Genomic DNA, 17,020 nt, shown 5'->3' with positions numbered 1-17,020 from the left:
TGGGATCACCACACGCGACAAATTTCCTACCACCCAACGCTCCCCTTAGTCTCCCGGTAACAATTATGCCTCACTTGTGTAGGTGGGCCAAGTGCCTGTGACAGGGAAGAGCCAAAAACATGTTGAAATTGAGGGGGAACCTAAGCAGGTCCAAAAGAGCAGTTTGAAAAAAAAAAAAAAAAAACATTTCTAGGCTGGCAAGTGCAGCAGAATTTTTATCAGTATAGATGAAAATGCTGAGTGGTAGGAATTTTGTGGCTTCCTGCAGATTCCGGAAGGTTCCATCACAAAAATGTGGGAAAAATGTGTTTACAGAAAAGTTGGAGGTTTGCAGGTCATTGTGGGTAAGAAAATGGTGCGGGGTGCATGTGAAGCACACCACCCTGGAATCAACCAGATGTTTAGCTTTCAGACGTGTCTAGGTCTTGTGGATTTTTCTACATGGCAGCGCCCCAAAGTCCAAAAAGTGCAGCCTTCATCATTCCAAGTGGGAGGATTGAGAGTTAGCCAAGCTCTCATGGCCCAAATGTAAAACCAAAACCCAAAATAATCAAATGTCCTCTTGCTTTCCGTGGAATAAGATGTTTTAGTGTGTGGGGGGGGAGAGCTGAAAAACTGTTATCCTCTTCAGTTGGGGTGGGGACATAACCAGGCCCATACTGGTTGGTAGCCACCATCCCACTTTTTTTTTTTGTTTTATTTCCTGGCATCTAGTAGACTTTCTGCCCCCCCGAGGTGTGGATCGGGGGTAATTGCACCATCTGCCCACTGGTGGGCAGAACAACTTTGGCCCCATTTATTTGGGGTGGGGATATGGCCATACCACCAACCTCTTATTTTGATAAAAAAAATCTTCCCTGGTCTCTGGTGGGCTTTCTGCCCCACTCGGGCCTCCAAAAATCCAAAAATAGGCCGATGTGCCCCCAAGGGAGGCTGATATGGCCAAAAGTTCTGTGCCCCCATGGGAAGCGACCCTTGCCCAAGGGGCTGCCCCCCCCCCCCAAACAAAAGACACACACACCAATCCCTGGTGCTTAAGTGGTTTCTGCCTCCCCCCGCACACCCACGGGGCAGATCGGCCTAATGGAAATAGGCCTATCTGCCCCCAAGGGCAGCAGAAATAGCCTAAAATAAATGTGCTCCCCAAGGGAATGACCCTTGCCTAAGGGGTCGCTCCCCTTGCGTGAAATTGACCCCCCCCCCCCAAAAAAAAAAAAAAAACAATCCCTGTCTAGTGGTTTCTGCCCCCCTTGGGAGGCAGAACAAAAATAGAAAATAGGTTGATCTGTCCCCAAGGGGAGGCATAAATGGCCTAAATACAATTTGCCCCACAGGGGAGCTACCCTTACATAAAAACAAAGAAAAAAAATATATATATATATATATATATATATATTTTCCTGATGTCTGGGGGTTTCTGCCCCCGGAGGGGAAAGGAGGTTAGAAAAGGCCTAAAAATATTTTGACCCCCTGGGGAGCGGCGCAAGGACCCGTTACCCTTATGTGTCAGTATCACCAAAAATACCTCCCTTGTGTCTAGTGGGCATTTCTGCTGCCCGATCGTGATCAGGCAGCAGAAATGCTTGCAGAGAAATGAAAGGAAAAGCCTTTCCTTTCATGCCTCTGCCTGCCCCCTCCTCCAGAGGGAAAGAGAAGTGCTCAGCATTTCTCTTCCGCATAGCACTGGAAGCATGCTATATAACAATAATAATAATAATAATGTAATTACAAAACCAATAAATATAATTACCAGAAAAGAAAATACATTTCTTTATTACCATAGAGGCTCACCTTACTGGAACAGGTGTCATAGAACTGCCCACGGCCGCATCGGTCCTATGCGTGGACTGAAGACAGTAGTGATTCGGTAAGGAGTGGGTACTCTTCCAAGTAGCAGCATGGCATATTTTTTTCTAACGAAACTCCAGCAAACAGAGCCGCATAGGTAGAAACGGCCCTTTTTCAGTGTGCTCTAGGCCACCTTTCTAGAGGTTTTCCTGCTGCAGAATGGCAGAACTGAATGGTTGCTGACAGCCACCTTGCTATCGTTGTCTTTGTTACTGCAGAACCCAGTCGCCCAGGTCCGTAGGAGAGTAACAACTGATCCGACTTGCAAAATATTTTAGTTAGTTGAAGATAGAACTCAAGGCACCTCTTCACATCCAATGTATGGAGGGATCTTTCTGCTGGCGATGCTGGCTTGGGAAAATATGTTCAGAGAATAACTGTTTGATTGAGATGAAATTGGCGCCTTAGGTATGAATTTTGGGTTTGTTTTGAGATCGACAAAATCCACAGTAAAACGCAGAAAGGGTTTTTGTGTAGTGAAGGCTTGGATTTCACTGACCCTTATCAAGGAAGTGATTGCTAGGAGGAAAGCTACTTACCATGTAAGGAACTTGAGGTCTGCTTTATGTATAGGTTCATACGGGGATTTAATTAATTGTGAGAGTACCACATTAAGTTGCCATTCAGGAGGAGGCAACATTACTGGAGTAAAGACCCTAAATAAACCTCTCATGAATTGCCTAATCAATCATGATGAACAAAGGTAGGCCGTGTCGGAAGAGTGTCTCTATGTGTAGATCGCTGTCAAATGCACTTTCTCAGAGGAATGCACAAGCTTGGATTTCGCTAGCATTAACAGGTAAGGCAATATTTGTTCTAGAGAGGCCTCATACGGGTTTAAGTTATGTTACTTACACCAGCAACAGAATTGCTTACATTTAAGTAGATACGTTTTGTTTGTGCTGTCTGCTCTCACCTTAGAAAGTATGCTTCTACATTTTGGGGTAATCTTGATGTAAGGAAATGCCTCCTTGGCATGGTTACCCCCTGACTTTTTGCCTTTGCTGATGCCAAGTTATGATTTGAAAGTGTGCTGAGGCCAGCTAACCAGGACCCAGCACGTGTTCTTTCCCTAAACTGTACCTTTGTCTCTGCAATTGGCACAAACCTGGCACTCAGGTAAGTCCCTTGTAACTGGTACCCCTGGTACCAAGGGCCCTGATGCCAGGGAAGGTTTCTAAGGGCTGCAACATGTCTTATGCCACCCTGGGGACCCCACACTCAGCACATGCACACTGCTTACCAGCTTGTGTGTGCTGGTGGGGATAAAAAGACTAAGTCGACATGGCACTCCCCTCAGAGTGCCATGCCAACCTCACACTGCCTATGGCATAGATACATCACCCCTCTAGCAGGCCTTACAGCCCTAAGGCAGGGTGCACTATACCATAGGTGAGGGCATAGGTGCATGAGCACTATGCCCCTACAGTGTCTAAGCAAAACCTTAGACATTGTAAGTGCAGGGTAGCCATAAGAGTATATGGTCTGGGAGTCTGTCATACACGAACTACACAGCACCGTAATGGCTACACTGAAAACTGGGAAGTTTGGTATCAAACTTCTCAGCACAATAAATGCACAATGATGCCAGTGTATATTTTATTGTGAAATACACCCTAGAGAGGGCATCTTAGAGATGCCCCTGAAAACATACCCGACTTCCAGTGTAGGCTGACTAGTTTTACCAGCCTGCCACACACGAGACATGTTGCTGGCCACATGGGGAGAGTGCCTTTGTCGCTCTGTGGCTAGTAACAAAGCCTGTACTGGGTGGAGGTGCTTCTCACCTCCCCCTGCAGGAACTGTAACACCTGGCACCCCCCTTTGTTACAGGGCCACAGGGCATTCCAGCTAGTGGAGATGCCCGCCCCCTCCAGCCACGGCCCCACATTTGGCGGCAAGGCCGGAGGAGATAATGAGAAAAACAAGGAGTCGTCACTGGCCAGTCAGGACAACCCCTAAGGTGTCCTGAGCTGAGGTGACTCTGACTTTTAGAAATCCTCCCCCAATAGGATTAGGGATGTGCCCCCCTCCCCTCAGGGAGGAGACACAAAGAGGGTGTAGCCACCCTCAGGGCTAGTAGCCATTGGCTACTAACCCCCCAGACCTAAACACACCCCTAAATTGAGTATTTAGGGGCCCCCAGAACCTAGGAAACCAGATTCCTGCAACCTGAAGACAAAGAAGGACTGCTGACCTGAAGCCCTGCCCTATATATTATATAAACAAGCAGGGAGGCACAAGATCCTTAACGCTCTCAAAGGAAGCTCAGGTACTATGAGACTGGCTAACAAAACACATCATCTCCCTGAAGGTCGAACATGTTCCTGGAGTGCTCAACACATTAGTGGATGCACTCAGCAGGACCAACAGCGATTGTCACGAATGGGAGCTGGATCACCTCCACCCAGTACAGGCTTAGTTACTAGCCACAGACCGCAGGCTGGAAAAACTAGTCAGCCCACACTGGAAGTCTGGTATGTTTTCAGGGGGCATCTCTAAGATGCCCTCAGGGGTGTATTTCACAATGAAATGTACACTGGCATCAGTGTGCATTTATTGTGCTGAGAAGTTTGATACCAAAGTGTAACCATTATGGTGCTGTGGAGTTCATGCATGACAGACTCCCAGACCATATACTAGGCCTGCTAGAGGGGTGACTTATCTATACCTATTGGCAGTGTGAGGTTGGCATGGCACCCTGAGGGGAGTGCCATGTCGACTTAGTCATTTTCTCCCCACCAGCACACACAAGCTGGCAGCAGTGTGTCTGTGCTGAGTGAGGGGTCCCCAGGGTGGCATAAGACATGCTGCAGCCCGTAGAGACCTTCCCTGGCATCAGGGCCCTTGGTACCAGTTACAAGGGACTTACCTGGATGCAAGGGTGTGCCAATTGTGGAAACAAAGGTACAGGTTAGGAAAAGAACACTGGTTCTGGGGCCTGGTTAGCAGGCCTCAGCACACTTTCAAATCATAACTTGGCATCAGCAAAGGCAAAAAGTCACGTAACCATGTAACCATGCCAAGGAGGCATTTCCTTACAACCTGCAATGGTCTCATTTTAAGACGTGCATTTAGTACCAGGTTGACTGTGGAAGATATACCTACAAGCAATTTGTACAGCCTCACTGAAATTAACTTTCTTTTTGATATTATTTTGGCTAAGGATGCTAGACAATTTTGTCTTTCCTGTGTAAGGAAAACCTTTTTCTGCTGCGTGTCCAGGATAGTTCGGAGAAAGGTAATTCTCTGAGTTGGTACTGTGAGGGATTTCCTCTTGTTGACTGAGACCTAGTTTTTGGAAGAGTGCAATGCAGTCTTTTGTCACTGCCAGTGTCATTTGTGGAGTTTACACTTTTAGTAGCCAGTCATCTAGATATGGAAAGGCCTGGTGACATTGCTTCCTGAGAGAGGCTGCTACTGGGGCTAGACACTTTGTGAATATGCATGGAGTGAATCTGAGTCCGAAGGGAAGGACTCAAAACTGATAGTGAGTACCAGCCACTATGAATCGAAGATATTTGCGATGCTTCGGATGAATGAGGATATGGAAATAAGCATTCCCCAAGTCTAGAGATATCATATAGTCTCCGTTGTTTATGAGATTTAATATGCCATTGGAACTTCTTCTATTGCTCCCTTGAGAAGCATCACTTTGGTCTCTTTTTCCAGTAAGTGAAGATGCAGGGAATGCGTCTCTTTTGGGGGAGTTGTTGGTGATTTTAATGTGAATTCTAAGGTGTTAACATAAGCCACTATGTCCAATACCCATTGATCAGAGGTGATAGTCTTCCAGTTGTAGAGATACTTGGATACATTTGACCCTAGTTAATGCTGGGACGGTCGCGCAGCTGATACTTCGCCTAGGTCATTGTTTACATCCTGTGTCTCTGGGTTGATGTGTTGTTCTGCGACGGGCTCCCTGCTTAGAGAAACCAGCTGTAGTTGGTTGGCGATAGATTGTGATGCTCTGAATTGTTGATAGGCCTGAAACAAACTGCTGGGAGCGATAGTATGAACCTCTATAGGAATTAGAAGAAACACGTCATCTTGCCCTCTGAAAGGCAGCCGTCTATACTGCAGAGCGCCTAAGGATCCAGCCGTGTCAGTGTCTGTCTTAATAGCAAGAAGAGCTTCATCTATGTGCTTGCCAAAGAGCATATCCCAGTCGTATGCCATATCTAATATCGAAATAAAGTGGCTTTGAGCCAAACCTGACGCCTCCAAACAAAGGTGCCTTCAAATTGTCTAAACCCTGTCGAGGCTATGTCCATGGCAATGTCAATGATCTCAGAAGAGGCTCGTTCTTCTTGCAAGTTTTATTTTACATCCTGCCTCTGCTCCTCAGGAATGAGATTAATCATAGGTTTGATGTCGGACCACATCTGTCTATCATAACGTGCCAGGATGGCTAAAGCATTAGCAGCTCTCACTGTAACGGTCGACATGAGGGAAACTCTTTTGCCTATAGTGTCAAGGCATCGGCCATCTATCTGGTGGTACTGAAATGGGAGCTACTGGATTCTTAGATCATCTCTGCGCAGCTTGTGAGGTTACAGAATCCAGCCTAGGATGCCTTGTGAGGCATGCAGGAGAATCATCAGGAGCCCTGTATTTCTTGTCAGTATGTAGCAGGACCGTCAGCACCATAGCAGGGTTCTTCATAATCCTGACACCTTCCTGCCATAAGTGGTCAATGATGGGAATGGACCTTTTTGATTTCCGAGCCTGATCTTTGAAATCGTATAAGAAGCAATCTGAATGCTTCACTGCGATGGGCAGATGAAACCTTTCCACTGCCCTCTCCATAATATAATGAAACCCCCCAATGTCTTCCGGAGGGGAATCAGCAGGAGGATTTTGAGGTGGAGATGGAGTAGGAATGATGTAATCCTCCCAATCATCTGGTTCAGACGTTAATTCATCTTCTTCCCTGGTGTCATCCAGAGGTGGAAGGATGGTCTCTAGGAGGGGAGACCGCGCACAATAGTGTCATCCGGGGTGTAACTGGAGGCAGAATACTTGATGCCGGAACAGAAGAACGAGTTACTTACCTTCGGTAACGACTTTTCTGGTGGATACATTAGCTACCTGTGGATTCCTCACCTCATGAATACTCCCATGGCGCCAGCATTCGACGGAAATCTTCTTACTAGTCTCTGCACGTCGACGAGGACGTCACTGTCTTGCACGCGACGCCGTCTGACGTCATACAGGCAATAAGAGGTCCTCGACGACGTGCAGACGTCAGTACCAATCATTTTTTACGTGCATGAGAACAACCAGGCAATGCAATGAAAGAGCAAGGCAACATCCATTATATTGTAAAAATACACCACATTGTATGAATAACTGTAAATCTTTTTATGTACATATATATATATATATATATATAAAACTCTCTCTTTTAAAATATATACACACACCAAGTATATACATAAAGATATATACACATATACATATATATATATATAAATATATTATATATACATCTATTGCACCCTCAAAGACCAAGAGGAGCGCACTCAAGGATTACTTGGCAAGACCATAAAGGCAACGGGGAGGCGGGTGGGATCGTGAGGAATCCACAGGTAGCTAATGTATCCACCAGAAAAGTCGTTACCGAAGGTAAGTAACTCGTTCTTCTGATGGATACAACTACCTGTGGATTCCTCACCTCATGAATAGAGTCCCAAAGCAGTACCACGCTCGGCGGTGGGTGCCTAAATGGTCAAACCAAGAAATCCTGCAGCACTGACCGTGCAAAATGGCCGTCCCTTCTAACCTCAGAATCTAAACAGTAATGTTTTGCAAAAGTGTGAAGGGACGACCAAGTTGCGGCCTTGCAGATGTCGACCACAGGAACACCTCTGGCTAAGGCCGAAGTGGCCGACTTAGCTCTGGTGGAATGAGCTCTAATGCCCTCAGGAGGATCCTTCTTTGCCAAAGAGTAACATATTTTAATGCAAAGAACAACCCACCTGGATAGTGTCCTCTTGTGGACTGCCTTTCCTCTCCTCTTGCCCACGTAACCAATAAACAGCTGATCCTCCAGCCTGAAATCCTTTGTTCTATCGATAAAGAAGCTCAACGCTCTCTTTGGGTCCAGACGGTGCAGTCTTTCTTCCTCTTTGGAAGGATGAGGCGGAGGATAGAACGTGGACAAAGTAATTGCCTGAGCCAAATGGAAGGGTGAAACAACCTTCGGGAGGAAAGCAGCCTTGGTCCTCAACACCACCTTATCCCCATAAAAAGTTGTATAAGGGGGCTTTACTGATAAGGCCTGCAACTCACTCACTCTCCTTGCTGATGTTATAGCTATCAGGAAGACTGTTTTTAAAACCAAATACCTCAAGGGGCAAGAATGCATAGGTTCAAAAGGGGACCCCATAAGGAAAGTCAGGACTAAGGACAAATCCCATTGCGGCATAACGAATGGCTTTGGAGGATATTGATTTAGAAGACCTTTCAAGAATCTGATAACAATAGGGGATTTAAATAAAGATGGTTGGTCTGGAAGACATATGAAGGCTGACAAGGCCGATAAATAACCTTTAACGGTAGCCACTGCACAACCTTTCTGCGCCAGAGATAGAGCAAAAGACAAAACGTCCGATAGATGAGCATGTAAAGGATCAATCTGCCTCTCTCCACACCACGCAACAAATTTAGACCACCTATTAGCGTAGATAGATTTAGTGGAGTGTCGCCTGGCCGCTAATATAACATCCACTACCTCAGGCGGGAGAGAGAAGGAACTCAGGTTGCCCCGTTCAATCTCCAGGCATGTAGGTGCAGACTCTGGAGGTTGGGGTGTAGAACCTGCCCCTGCGACTGTGAGAGGAGGTCTGCCCTGAAAGGGAGACGGAGCGGCGGGCACGTTGAGAGTTGGAGAAGGTCGGAGTACCACACCCTCCTTGGCCAATCCGGAGCTATTAAGATTACTAGAGCCCGGTCTTGGCGAATCTTCCTCAATACTCGAGGAATCAAGGGTATGGGAGGAAACGCGTAAAGCAACTGGCCGCACCAGGTCATTTGAAACGCGTCCCCCAACGCTTCCTGCATCGGATACTGAAGGCTGCAGAACAACGGACAATGCGCGTTCTCTCGAGTGGCGAACAGATCTACCCGAGGAAACCCCCACTTCTGGAAGATTAAACGGACTTGATCTGGATGGAGACGCCACTCGTGGTCTGCCGAGAAGTGGCGACTGAGACTGTCCGCACGCACGTTCAAAACTCCGGCCAGATGGTTTGCTATCAAGCAAATCCGATGGTCCTTTGCCCAGGACCATAGTCGAAGAGCTTCTCTGCAGAGAAGGTACGACCCCACTCCTCCCTGCTTGTTTATGTACCACATCGTGGTAGTATTGTCCGTTAGGACCTGTACCGACTGACCACGAAGGGAAGGGAGGAAGGCCTTGAGAGCCAGACGTACAGCCCGTAACTCTAACAGATTGATGTGAAAAATCTGTTCCTCTGGAGACCAAAGACCTTTGATCTCCAGATCCCCCAGATGAGCTCCCCACCCTAGAGTGGAAGCATCCGTTATGACTGTGGCCACTGGTGGCGACTGCTGGAACGGCTTTCCTTGTGAAAGATTGTTGCTTGCAATCCACCACTTCAAATCCACAGCAGCATCTCTGGAGATCTTGACAGTACCCTCTAGATCCCCTCTGTGTTGAGACCACTGCCTTCGGAGGCACCACTGAAGAGCCCTCATGTGCCAGCGAGCATGCGTGACCAACAGAATGCAGGAGGCAAAAAGACCGAGCAGACGAAGGACCTTGAGGACTGGAACTACCGCTCCATTTCGAAACATTGGAACCAAATCCTGAATATCTTGAATCCGCTGAGGCGGAAGAAAGGCCCGACCCAATGTTGTATCCAGTACTGCCCCTATGAACAGGAGGCGCTGAGAGGGCTCTAGGTGAGATTTGGGCTCGTTCACCGAAAAGCCCAGGTCGAACAACAACTGGGTTGTTGACTGCAGATGACGCAACACAAGCTCCGGGGACTTGGCTTTGATCAACCAATCGTCCAAGTAAGGGAATACTGCTATCCCCTTCCTTCTGAGCTCTGCCGCAACCACCGACATCACCTTCGTGAAGACTCGAGGTGCTGAAGTAAGACCAAACGGAAGGACCGCAAACTGGTAGTGTTGCGATCCCACCACAAACCGGAGATACTTCCTGTGTGACTTGAGTATCGGGATATGAAAGTAAGCATCCTGCAAGTCGACAGACACCATCCAGTCTTCCATGTTCAACGCCAAAAGCACCTGTGCTAGGGTCAGCATCTTGAACTTTTCCTGCTTGAGGAACCAATTCAAGATCCTCAGGTCCAGAATTGGTCTCAAACGACCATCCTTCTTGGGAATCAGGAAATACCTTGAGTAAACTCCTTGACCCCTTTCCTGCTCCGGGACCAACTCCACTGCGCCCTTTAAAAGGAGGACTTCTACCTCCTGTTCTAGCAACAGGAGGTGTTCTTGTGAACAATATGAAGGGCGGGGCGGGATGCGGGGCGGAAACTCCCGAAAGGGAAGGGTGTAGCCTTTTCCCACAACACTGAGAACCCAAGTGTCCGACGTAACAGTCTCCCATTTGGTGAGAAAATGCTGTAATCTCCCCCCTACAGGAGAGGAGTGAGTGGGAAATGGTGGAAGCCTAAGGCTGCTTCCCCTGCTGCACCCCGCCAGAGGATGAGGAAGAGGCAGAGTGCTGCTGAGAAGCTCCCCTGGTGCGGACCCTACCCCTCCCCCTAAAAGATCTATAGGGATGGGAAGAGGCAGGTTGCTGATATCTTCCCCGAAAGGAAGAGGAGGAAGAGCCACGCCCAAATCCACGAAACCTCCTGAAGAATCTGGAAGAGGCCCTGGAAGAAGGAGCTTGGAGTCCCAACGACTTAGCCGTGGCCCTGCTTCTCCTTAAACCGTTCCAAGGCCGAATCAGCCTTAGCCCCAAACAGTTTGTCCCCATCAAACGGGAGATCCAACAATGTGGACTGTACATCTGCCGAAAAGCCCGAGTTACGGAGCCAGGCCTGTCTCCTTTCCACCACAGTTGTGCCCATTGCTCTGGCTACCGAGTGGGTGGTATCCAGTCCCGTCTGGATAATTTGGGTCGCAGCAGCCTGGGCATCAGAGACAAGATCCAAAAGACCCTGGGGAAGCTCTGTAAACGAAGAGGAGATGTCATCCATCAGAGCATGAATATACCTCCCCAGGATACAGGTTGCATTGGTGGCTTTTAATGCCAGACTGCAGGACGAAAAAATCTTCTTCGACTGCGCCTCCAGCTTTTTTGAATCTCTGTCCCCAGGCACCGTCGGAAAAGAACCAGGCGCTGACTTGGACGAACAGGAGGCCTGCACAACCAAGCTCTCCGGCGTAGGGTGCCTAGATAGGAAACCAGGATCAGTTGGAGCCGTCCGATACCTCCTGGCCACGGCTCTGTGAACTGCTGGGGAAGATGCCGGCTTCTTCCACACCTCTAAAACCGGATCCAGCAGAGCGTCATTAAAAGGTAATAGAGGCTCCGCCGCGGCTGAGGCCGGATGCAACACCTCTGTCAAAAGGTTTTGTTTCGCCTCCACCACCGGCAAAGGCAGGTCCAAAAAACTAGCTGCCTTCCGTACCACTGTATGAAAGGAAGCAGCTTCCTCGGTATATTCCCCCGGGGACGAAAGGTCCCACTCAGGGGAAGTGTCCAGCCCACTGGCCGACTCCAGTCCACGCAGCCCATCACCCGAGTCCTCTAGCTCTCCTTCCTCTAGGGCTCGTTGGTACTCCTGCTCTTCTAGTACCCGGAGAGCACGCCTCCTTGAATGCAGTCGTTGCTCAATCCGCGGAGTCGACAATACCTCCGCCGAAGTCGGAGATCGGCGCCGATCTTCCGAAGCCACCGACGCCGCATCCGGCGCCACAGCTAACTTCGGCGCCGACTGAAGAGCAGTTGAAACGGATGGACCCACCGGAGTCACAGGCCGAAATCTCGACGTCGACGGGATGGAAATCCCTGGGGCCAATCCCTCCGAAGCCACCGGAGCGGCCACCGGCGCCGACACTGGCGCTGAGCCCACGTTCCCAAACGGGAGAAAGGGCATAAAGGGTGCCGGCCGAAGAGGCGCAGGATCACCCAAAGAAAAGGCCAAAGGCCCAGCCGGAGCACCCCCTGGAGCCATCTGTTGGAAGATGGCATACATCGCATTCAAGAATGCGGAACTATCGGCTCCAGGGGTGGGAAAAGCCGGATACTGGGGTGCCTGACTCGGAGGCGACCCCGACGTCGGCCTCGGCGTCTGCGCCGGAGAAAACACTTGAGGCTCCAATACCTCAATCACCGACGCCTGTCCAGGCGAAGTTGGAGACGCCGGAGAGGGCAACGGCGTCGAAGGATGCGGCGTCACCGTGGGGCTGACTTCCCATGTCCTTCGGCGCCGATCCGGAGACCTGGAACGAGCCTCCCTTGAATGACGCCGAGATTCTCTACGGCGCCGGGAGTCTCGATGACGCCGATGTCTTGGAGAAGACTTTTTCTTGTGATGCTTCTCCTTTGACTTGGCCATAAACAGCTTCGCCTCACGTTCTTTAAGGGCCTTCGGATTCATGTGCTGACATGAATCACAAGTCGAGACGTCGTGGTCGGAGCTCAAACACCAAAGGCAATCGGAATGAGGATCCGTCACCGACATCTTGCCTCCACACTCACGACAAGGCTTAAATCCAGACTTTCTCTGCGACATTATTTCCACAGAGAAAGAGTACGCAGCAAGATATACACTGTAACCGCAAGAGTAACAGTTGCTCCCTCGAAGATAACCGTTTCGAATGCACGGAAAAAAGGGAACTGACGTCTGCACGTCGTCGAGGACCTCTTATTGCCTGTATGACGTCAGACGGCGTCGCGTGCGAGACAGTGACGTCCTCGTCGACGTGCAGAGACTAGTAAGAAGATTTCCGTCGAATGCTGGCGCCATGGGAGTATTCATGAGGTGAGGAATCCACAGGTAGTTGTATCCATCAGAAACTATGTGGCGGGGTGGATGGTGGTACCCGTTTGTGGAGGAAAGCGCATCTATAGTCTGATAGCATGTCTTGAAGATCCTCTATTAATGTACTAGTCATAAATGTGTGTTCCTGTGGACCAAGCAACTCCGGGTAGTACTGTTGTTCAGTGTACTTCAGAGTAGGTGGTGTACGATAGTATCCCTCAAAGTCCTGACCTTGGTCACCCTCATAATATTCTTCCTCCTCTTCCTGATACTTTACATGGAATTCTGAAGGACTATGAGCCGGCCCAAAAGGTCCTTCATCCTCTGACTCTCAAATGTCTAGAAGGTGGCTTCGAAGAAGGGGTGAGATTTTTGGCATGTATGCAGGAGTTGGTTTTTGGCAAGTTTTAATTTTTATTTTTAGCCTTGACGGTGATGTCGTTGGTGTTACCGTCGACGATCGTAGAGAGTGAGATCGACGACGGTGGGAACGAACGTGTCAACGATGGGAGCGTTGCTGATGACGTTGTCGCCGACGGTGCCGTTGGCGAAGTCTTAGGTGTCTCCAAGGTTCTCATAGACAAAATCGGAACCTACATGGAAGATGTCATCGTCGATGCAGATGGTCTCATCCACGATGTTGCCGTTGACTGTGCTGAAATGGCTTACAGGGAGTAGCTGGAGCAGACTTAGCTACCTCTGTAGGAGTGTTATTCTTTCTCTTTTTTTAATCATTTGACTGTTGATGAATTTTGAGGGATTTTCTGCTCTCCTCAGAAGTTCCCAGAAATCTAGCCCTTTTAGGAGTCTTAGGAACAGAGTCACTATCCTCATCAGATGTTTTTTGGGATTTAATTCTCTGTAGCCACAGCAATAATCTGCATTCACTGTCTCTCAATGTTTTTGGTGGGAAGGTTCGACAGATTTTGCCCTCTTTTGCCTTGTGAGTAGGGTGAAGGCAATAGATACACTTTTTATGTGGACATGAACTCTTTTTCCCACAGGTCTTGCAGGGACAAAAGAGGCCTTTAGAATCAGACATAACTGGATTTAAATGAAAGTCCAAACCTTATCTGAAGTGATCTGTGGAAAAAAACTAAGCAGAGCTCAGGGAGACTCCCTTCACACTCGACATGCAGTGAAAATCTGAGGAAGGGAGCTTCTCTTGGGAGTGTTCTAGAGGGTGCGGTCGCCGCATTGGTTATGGTTCAAGTTTGGTCCATTAAAAAAAAATAACATGGATAGGCTGGGAAATGTTAGCCCTATTTGCATTGTAGACTCCATGGTTATTATTATTTACTGCTTTATAGGATACTGTGGGACTCCCACTTCGACGACAGGGAAGATTCAAGCATGTGACTCTATAAAAGATCCAATACTGGATAAGCCTGTATTGCCTTCCATTGAGCAGTAATGGAGAAACATTGCTTTCTTGCCAAAAGTGGTCTCAGATTTGTAATCAATCTATATCCTTGCTGATTTTCTTTAGTAATCCTTCCTCTTACACATAGACACATGGCAACATATATTTTCTGGGTATCACAAAAGATTTCAGAGAGATCAATTCAATGTTCATCAACTATGGCGACTTAGGTTTTGTTACATTTATTAATCCATTCCAAGGTGGATACTCTTACATCTCCTTCAGTGTTCAATTAGCCAACAAACCTTTACCTGTGAAATCTAGAGCATATTTGAAAATAGGAAAAGTAGTGACTTTACTTGTCTTAGAAATATCCCATGCCACAGATGTTTAAAGCAGAAATATGGACTTCATATGCTTAACAAAAAATATTGTTAGAACAGTCAGCAGTTGGACATGCCATCCCAAAACACATATTTGGTAAGTAACTTTGTACTATCATTGGAGTAGCGAGACCACTTGTTTTAGTAGGGAAGAAAGCATTATTTAATGTTCATGACTATCAATGAAAGTCCTACGATGCAGAAGATAAAGTTACTTTTAATAGTTGTTTTCCATCTTAAAAATCTTAATTTAAGTCATGAAGACCCCTTATTCCTCCACATTCTTTAATTGTTGAGTAGCAGGAGGTTACCTATTGATCTAGACTCTGACATAAGTTCCTCAAAAAGAATCAAGGCTCTCACTTGGCTTGCAGCACAAGGCATGCTTTGAAATAGAAGCTATGCCTACTTTTCAGCTGCTTATTTCATACTGCCTGTAGGAAGCTGGCCTGGTGTGTGGTGAGTACCTATGATGTTATCACCGTATACCAAGTCCAGGTATCCCCTATTAGTGAGGTGCGATCAGTGTCTAGGAAGCCAGGCTCTCTAGAAGTAGCTGTGGACGAGCAGTCAAGACTTATTTAGGAGACATGCAAAGCTTATGCAATACCACAGTAGCCACACAGAACTTACACACATGAAAGAACCACTGGGTGTTACAAAAATAAAGGTACTTTATTTTAGTGACACAAATATAAAAATACCATATAGGAAATACCCAAACTTGAGGTAAGAAAACACATATGTATGGTAACGTTCAGGAATTAGCATAGAAAGCAATAGAAAACAGTGAAAAGGAGTAGACAATACTGAAGGCCTGGGTGGGGGGGGAGAACGACACCCCAACCGTATACTAAGAAAGTGAAATGTGTAAGTCGGGCCCCCACCCATGGAAGTGGACTCGGTAGAGAGGATCTGGAGGAAGAAAATTAGTTACTTACTTAGTTACGTAACTGCAGTTCTCCAGTATTGGTATCTTTCATAGGTTCACATGCTTGAATCATCCCCGTCGTCGAGGTGGGAGCCTCACGGTAACCTCAAATACACAAAGCAGTAGGTTTAAACCACTAGGCTGGGGGGGTGGGGGGGGGGGGCGTGGCCAAGATGTCGGCGTGAGCAGACACGTTTGTCCAAGCTCCGCCATCCAGGCCTTATAGATCGCCTTGCGACCCTGCATTTTGATGGCCTGGGGCCCCCTGGTGTAGCGGCCGGTGCTGTGGAGCAGTGGGGGCCCGAGGGGTCGGAGACACCCGCAGCAGTAAAGGGCAGATGCGCGAATCAGCGCGGCCTGAGCCTGAAGCTGTTGACGGCAAGCGCGGTACAAGGGGGACCGGGCCGCGTGGTGATTCCTGGTCCCGGCGGTCTGTCGGCCGCTCGTGGTGACGCGGCAGTGGCCCAGGAAGGTACTGCGGTGCCGCGGCACGGTGGGGGCTGTGCCAGGGGCCCAGTACGAAGTTGAGCCCTGGGTGCCCCTGGGGGGCGAAGCGGTTGTCTTGCTTGGCCCCCCATGGAGGGCAGGGCCTCCGGATGAAGTGACGGGCGGCCCGGGGCGCTCCTGGGTTGCTCTGGCTCCGGCGTGGTGCAGCCTGCAGTGGCACAGGGTTGGGCCACTAATCGGCGGTGCGGTCGGCCATCGGTGGCCCTAACTGGAGCTAAAGAAAGCAGCTGAGTGGCGATTGGCCTCAGAGAGCCTGGGAGTGGAGAGGTCAGTGGCTGCTGGCGGAAACACAAGGCCTGGGGTGGCCTGGCCCCCCGGAGATAACGCGAGGAGGCCCCTGCTGGGGTGATTGTGCGGTCGCAGTAGGAGGCCGGGAGTGATGGCGACCTCCAAGCCCAAGCGGGATCGGACAGTGAGAGAGATGCTGACCGGAGCTGCTGAAGGGCCGCCGGCAGCGAAGTCTCCAGAGGTACGAATGGAGATGGAAGAGGATGAGGGGGCTCCCGTTACGAAGGGCTTCCTTACCTCCTTGTTCAACTCGCTCCAGAGTGATCTGCAGGAACTCAGTAGGGACATTTCCAAGAGGTGAAGGAGCTGCGAGTGCAGGTCACGTCCCTGGGTGAGCAGGTGGCACAGGTTGAAGATGGTGAGATCTCCTGTGATGAGGAGGTGGCAGGCATGCAGCAGGAGCTCATACGCCTACGGGAGCAGCAGGACCTCCTTCAGATTGTGGTGGAGGACTTAGAGAACCAGTCGAGAAGGCATAATATTCGCATCAGAGGAGTGCCGATTGGGGCTGAGGAGGAGTACATTGGAGACACTGTGGTAGCGCTGTTCCGCTCGGTTCTTGGCCTAGAGGAGTCCCGGGAGATCACCATAGATAGAGTTCATCGAGTGGGCTGCGCTGGTGGGGCCGGGGACCGTCCGCCAGATATTCTAGCATGTGTCCACAGCTACAGGCTTAAAGAAAGCATATTGCAATGGGCTCGTAATC

This window comes from Pleurodeles waltl, chromosome 5 (assembly GCF_031143425.1).
Source record: "Pleurodeles waltl isolate 20211129_DDA chromosome 5, aPleWal1.hap1.20221129, whole genome shotgun sequence".
Taxonomy (NCBI): domain Eukaryota; kingdom Metazoa; phylum Chordata; class Amphibia; order Caudata; family Salamandridae; genus Pleurodeles; species Pleurodeles waltl.
Note: the sequence above shows the minus strand (reverse complement) of the source record.